This window comes from Ceratotherium simum, chromosome 12, assembly GCF_057802395.1.
Source record: "Ceratotherium simum simum isolate JZ-2026a chromosome 12, ASM5780239v1, whole genome shotgun sequence".
Taxonomy (NCBI): Eukaryota; Metazoa; Chordata; class Mammalia; order Perissodactyla; family Rhinocerotidae; genus Ceratotherium; species Ceratotherium simum.
In genome coordinates, this window is record NC_141911.1 from 51,174,070 (window position 1) to 51,181,306 (window position 7,237).

The following is a 7,237-nucleotide window of genomic DNA, read 5'->3' on the forward strand; positions in this document are numbered from 1 at the left end:
AAAAATAGCATATTGTATCATTGGCAAAGAAATAAAATATAGAAATTTTAAAATGAACAATAAATACAGTGATGATTTCTTAAGAAACATTTTCAGAACATGTATGCAATGAGGCAATTTGTATGCAATTATTAAGTATGCCCTCATCTTCTGATCTTTCCTATTATAATCAGTAATTACATTTCTTTCAATAAAAACTCCCTAGGAGACGCATTTTTAACATACAGTCAAAGAGTTAAGTAAATTAATTTCATTTAGTGGTGCATTTTTTTCTCTTTTCACTTACTCTTCTCATCATCATGAGTTTCATGTGCATTAATATTAAAATATATAATAAAATAATAAATTAACTCTAATTTTCTAGCAAGTGTTATCTTTAATTAAGAAAAAAAGTTGTAAAAGCTAACTAATCAAGAGACATCTTTTATCCTTTAAATTTAGCATACATGTACATATACCTACCTCAGGCTTGCTGGGATCTCTGTCTTATTAATACAATACAAAATAGAACATTCTCCCAGTCTCAAAGTTGTTATTGTTTCCTAGTAGAGGGAGTTATGCATGTCAATATTTCAAGTATTTTATTAACTGAAAATAGACACATGCAGATGATGATTAGTAAATAAGAAAGAAAATAGTCAATTTTATTTAGGGAAGGTCCTGAAGGCTTTATTGAAGAGATTAAAATGGCATGAGTTTTCAAAGATGAATAAGTGTTAATAGGAAAGAGAATTTGGGATGGTGTGAAAGATTGTAGACGTATTTCAGGAAGAAGGGAAGTACAAAAGTAAGATTCAGAAGTGTGAAACAGCTTGCCATTTTCCAGAGCTGCATGCAGTGTCATCAATCTAGAGAATGAGGTCTGTCAGTGAGGATTAGGGAAGGGGTGGCTTCTGAGAGTTCTGGAGCAATAAGCAGAGAATCATATGAAATTTCAGAAATTTTTATACAAGTTTAAGGAACATTCACTTTATTTTATAGGTAAAGAGAAATCAAGGTTGCGTATTAGGCAAAAAAATTATATGATCACAATTTTTTGCCCATGCTAATATTTGGAAAATATGTGATACATTTATAATTCAAAATGATTTATTTTTATCTGTAGTATTTTTTAATTTGTTTTTAGGGTTATGATCTCTACAATAGAACTTGAGTCTAAATCTTACTGTCCCAGCTAAGAGACAACACCAAGTAGCTAGAGAAAATGAAGTCAATTAAGTAAAGTCTTCTAAAAACACATAACAGAAACCATAGATTTAAAGTCAAAGTTTTGCATTAAAAGAACCAAGCTTTTTGAAAGATGAAAGATTTTTGAAATCTAAAATATTAATTGTCAGAAGTACTCTGCTTAGAGCTTATATTACATACAACATGGTAGAAAAAATGCAAAATAATTTAAGAGACTTTTTTTTTATTTTTCTCCTATTTGGAAAGGAGATAATTCAGAAGGATATGATGGGAAAGTCTTTAGCGTGGGAGAGATAACCAATAGAATAATAATAATAGCATCCTTGATGTAGATGCTGAGTTGGGATGTTAAATGCAGGTGGAATGTAGAAATTCCATACAAGTTTAGAGTGATCTCAGAGCACTAGAACGCTTGTGACTCACTTCTCACAGTGTGGTCTAGGTACACTCTAAGCCTCCTGGAGACGTTGTGCATTCATTATGGTATCTGAGATGTGAAGTAGTAATAGCTCAGCAAAGTTAAGTAGACTGAAAGATCGAGAAGACCCCCGACAGTTTTACAAATCCCTATGTGGCAAAATGCAGGCAAAGTAGCCAAGACTTCCTGAACACCTTAAAAACGTATGCATTTTTTCAAAAAACAGATGTGTATGAACGACTTTTATCATTATTTTTATTTTCTTTATATGCATACATTATATATATATTTCTCCAGTTATCTACTTATCTAAACTAACACAATGAAAAAAAAATTCTCTCTTGAAAAATACTTTCTTTTCATTTTGATTGTTAATTTATTGATTTCCCAGACTTCTACATTGTTAACACTTATATTTTAATCTATTCCAGGATTTATCAGGGTGTGAGAGATAACAATATCAGAATTAGAATCCAAACTTTAAAACTCTAGCACACCAAATATGAGCAAGCTAAATATGAGACTCTTGTATTATTCTGGTACCCTAGAAGGTGGCTTTACTGGGCCTAGATTGGTAGGATCTGGGTGATTTTTAGGAGGAATGGGCTCAATTTGTCTATAAAGACAAGAATTCCCAAAAGTAGGTTCTTGGGATTTGCAATATTAAGTCAACTGTTAAATAGTAAAAGAAACAAATAAAAAAAAATCACAAAGCTATACACTATGGATGTCAACAGAAACAACAAATAAAAGGTTAAATATCAATATTTGAGTTATGAGAAAAGAAAATTAAGAAAAAACATAAAGTATTTTAAGAAACAAAGATAAAACTTTGAACAAAAAATAAGTAATTAGAGTTTGTCTGAAAGGATAGGTTGATGAAAAAAAAAAAATACCCAAAATGATGTTTCAGAAATGGTAAAATATGTATATTGGAATTAAAAAATCAATAGGTGGATTAAACATAAATTTTGCAAGTGCTCTAGAGAGAATAAATGAACTAGAAATTAGATCTGAAGAAATTACGAGAATATAAGCAGTGAGTACAAGATATAAAAGAAAGGTTAAGAGACATAGCAGACAAAATAAGAAGATTCAGTATATGCTAAGCAGAGACATAAAGGGAGAAAATAGAAAAAGATAAAAAATAGACACTGACTGCATTTTTTAAAAGTTGGTAAAAGATATATATCCACCGACAGAAAAAAAAAAAAACTATGTAAAAGAAAAAGGATGAAAATAGTAGTAAATCCAGAGCTTGACTATTATAGAAAAACACCAAAGAGAAAGAAAAGATGTTAAAATAAGCCAGAGGGAAAACTATTGCATTTCCAAAGATTTTTTAAACAGCAACAATGGAAGTCAGACAAGAATGGAATAACATCTCCAAAATGCTTATAGAAAATAGCAGTCAAACTAAATCATGTACCCAAAAAAAGTTGTCTTGAAAATAAAAGCTAAATAAAGAGTTATTCAAATGAACATTAGAATGTAAGTTGGGAAGTGTACGTTTAAATAAAAATATTTTAGTTTCTTTGTAAATTTGAGAAGGAATTTAAAAGCAATTTTTTATTTTTATTTGATTTTATTTTTTTGTGAGGAAGATCAGCCCTGAGCTAACATCCATGCTAATCCTCCTCTTTTTGCTGAGGAAAACTGGCTGTGAGCTAACATCGATTGCCAATCCTCCTCCTTTTTTTCCCCAAAGCTCCAGTAGGTAGTTGTATGTCATAGTTGCACATCCTTCTAGTTGCTGTATGTGGGACGCAGCCTCAGCATGGCCGGAGAGGCGGTGCATCAGTGCACACCCAGGATGCCAACCCCGGGCTGCCAGTAGCGGAACGTGAGCAATTTTTTATTTTGTAAAGTTTTAAAATATGCACGGTAAAATGCATTACCTCTAAAACATTTAAAACAATGTATAAAATCCAAACAATTAGAGAGAAATAATTAGGTTAAAATTAAGATAAAAGTAAGAAGATGAAGAATAATAAAACAAATCATTTAAAGCTCAATCAGAGGGCCAGCCCCTTGGCATAGTGCTTAAGTTCGGCGCACTCCACTTTGGTGGCCCAGGTTCGCATGTTCGGATCCCAGGCGCAAACCTATACCACTTATCAGTCATGCTGTGGTGGTGACCCACATATAAAGTAGAGGAAGATTGGCAGAGATGTTAGCTCAGGGTGAATCTTCCTCAGCAAAAAATAAATAAATAAAGCTCCATCAATCAGAAAAATCAACAAAGAAAATGCATACAGAATGAAGAACAAAAAATGTGTCAGAATCTAATAAACTACCACTCAATATACAATAGGACATGTAAAAATACTGTGAAAAATTACCTAGTGGGGGAAGTTGAGAAATTTATTATCATAATAAGAATATAGTGAGAGAGCATATAGGGACTATATCTAGATATAAGAACATATTTAAAAGTTCAAAATATGTAAAAATATAGATTTGAACAATGCAATTAAAACACTTTATTTAATTGTCATATATAGGACATGGTGCCAAACTAGAGATTTGACAATCTTCTCCAACATATGTGGAATAGTCACAAAAATTAAACATGTCTAAATCATGTGGACAACGATTCAATCGATTATAAGTATTTAATGAAACCCTAATAAAAACTCCAGACACTGAGGCTCAGTGAAGCTTCCTGGTTGGTGAACATACTGATGTGCTGGGAAGGTGACATACCTGGATTCTAAGAGGACAGGGCATGAAAATTGTGCACCCCCTCCCATAAACTTTGCCCTATGTGTCTTTTCATTTAGCTGTTCCTGATCTGTGTCCTTCGTAATAAAACTGTAATCTTAAACATTGTGTTTTCACTGACTTCTGCGAGTCATTTTAGCAAATTCAAACCTGAGGGGATTGTGAGAAGTTCCAAATTTATAGCCAGTTGGTTGGAAGCCTGGGTGGCCACCAAGACTTGCAGGTGGTGTCTGAGGTGGGGGCAATCTTGTGAAGGACTGGCCCTTAACTTGTAGAATCTGCTCTTTATATAACTACCGTCAAAATTAAATTTAATTGTAGATTGCTTCTTGGCCTTTTGGCTAAGATCAAGTGTAGCATCTGTTCTTACCAGTTTAAACTTAACTGTAGAATACCCAGTTGGTGTCAGAAAATTGATGTCAGAACAGTTTTACCAACATTTATAGAAAGATACTTATAATATTAAACAAAGTCTTTCAGAAAATCAATTAAAAAAATCCATACCCTAGCTATCTTTTATGGCTGAGGAAATTGTGATCTAAAAATTTAAATGATTTGCCTTAAATCAAAGTCTTAGTAAGTAGGAGGTTGCATTAACATCACCTTCTAATTCAAGTCCAATACCTTGCTATTGTACTCTGTTAACATCAAAGTATGAATCAGCAAAATATAAAGAGTATAATATATTAGCAAATGAAAGTGGAACATTTAATGACTTTTATTGAACAATGACATTTTAAGACTTTGAATACTAAACTAACATTGGCCATGATGAGGGTCACATAATACATTCATATCATATCCACATGTGATTAGATAACTAGTGAAAGTATAGTTATTAAATTGTTCCAGTCATGATTTTTTTTTGGTGAGGAAGATTAGCCCTGAACTAACATCTGTTGCCAATCCTCCTCTTTTTTGCTGAGGAAGATTGGCCCTGGGCTAACATCCGTGCCCATCTTCCTCTATTTTATATGTGGGACGCCTGCCACAGCATAGCTTGACAAGGTAGGTCCGCCCCCAGGATCCGGGCCTGTGAACTTCGGGCCCCTGAAGTGGAGCACGTGAACTTAACTGCTATGCCACTGGGCCAGCCCCAGCCAGTCATGATTTTAATTTATAATTTATTAATTTAAGCAGTCGTCTTTTGGGTAATAGAAAAAACAAAATTGCAGTAATATTCTATTTATCCATAGAGGAGAGAGATGAACTAGACCTTCAGTTTTTGAGATTCTAAGAATAATTGAGGGCAAAAATAAATGATATAATCTGAGAGAGGATGCATCAAACATTTTCTTTCATAACTGGTTGAGGAGGAATGTAATAACTTAGGACTACACTACGCTAAGGTGAGGGTAAAAAATTACAAAGTTGATTGCAGTGGCACACTGATGTGCAAGCAGGAATGTATATTCTGATTATTTTTTATTTTTAAATTTAACATTTGCGTACTTTTTAAACACCATTATTGATGTCCTTAATAATTAAACAATAATCTACTCTCTCTGCCTCTTTGTATTTTATGATAAAGAAGAGTAGAAATGGAGTTGAATTCAAAAATAAAAGAGCCAGTGCATAACCTACTTTTTAAAATAAAGCTTTTCATTTAAGTCTAGAATATTATTGATTATTTAATATCATGATATTGGAATAAAAATGAAATGGAGAGTGAGAAGAAAAATGCACATGTTAATCATAATGGAAAAAAAGTAAAAACAGGTTGAATGAATTATGGCTGCTGTTATGACGGGACATAGCATTCAATCTGCAATGGAGCACATAGATAATAGGACAGTGCACTTAAATAGAAGCTTTTTGCTAAAAATTGAAGATGACATAATTACAGTTTCAGTAAAAAAGGCTGACCTTGGTTCCTGGATGTGTTTATCTGAAATATTATGGGCAGTAATTCAGTAAAAGAAAGGTGATCTAGATTTTTAAAGTAAAAAAATACATACATATATACAAAACAGAAAAACAATTCATGGGAAAGAAATTTCTAAATTAAGTCAATTTAACTCATATCAGATTTTGTTGTGTTCTTGGTCAATTATCAAAGTCCAACTTGTAGGTGAGTAAAATTATTATTTAAAACCTTAGATATTTGTTAGTTGGGATTTTCAGAGCATCTGTGGTTTCCTGTAATCCACATTTTAGTTTTAAGTCCAGCAAATTACTTTTATCAGTTCACTGCAAGACAGTCAGTCTCTGGTGAATTGAGCCCTTTGAATAAAATAATCAACTATTAATTATAAATCACAATATCTGTAAACATTTAGGGATCTATATTTACCCTAAAAGCTTTACTAACCACAAGGACCTCTTTTGAATATATACAATTAAAATAAGAGATAAAAAGTAAGATAATTCTAAAATCTCTATTTGGCTAGACTCTACCAATAATGGAATCTTTCATATAAATAAGTAAATATATATATTATATTTTGAGAATTGTTTACTCTGGGAATTAAAGTATATTCTTCTATGTCCTCACAAAAGATCCAACCTAAAATTAAACCTGCAAAAATTAATTAGAAAGTTTGAAATTTCCACCCTGTTTTAAAAGTATATTGAGTATGATTCAAGAGATTGTCACAGCATCTTAAAAAGATATTTCAATGAATTCTAGAAAAATTAGAATGTAACAATATGTAATGCGAGTATTATCCATGTATTCTAATTCTAAAGAAATGCATTCATTTAACAGATATTTAGGAACCTGCCCTATCTTCCCAGCTCTTTGTTAAAAGCTAGGGATTGAGAGATAAATTTAATTCAGTACATATTGGGAAATTTAGAAAAGAAAATCAAGAATTATAGCACAGTGGATTAGTACTAAAATTGTACATATCCATAGAATGCTACAGAAGCCTGGTGCAGGGTACTACCTTCAGTCTTAAGAAGTTA

At 32.1% G+C, this 7,237-nt stretch overlaps 1 pseudogene; it reads left to right on the forward strand.

The window, feature by feature from the left end:
• Positions 1 to 4,651: 4,651 nt before the first annotated feature.
• LOC147915852 (U2 spliceosomal RNA) lies at positions 4,652 to 4,789 on the forward strand (annotated as a pseudogene).
• Positions 4,790 to 7,237: the final 2,448 nt, after the last annotated feature.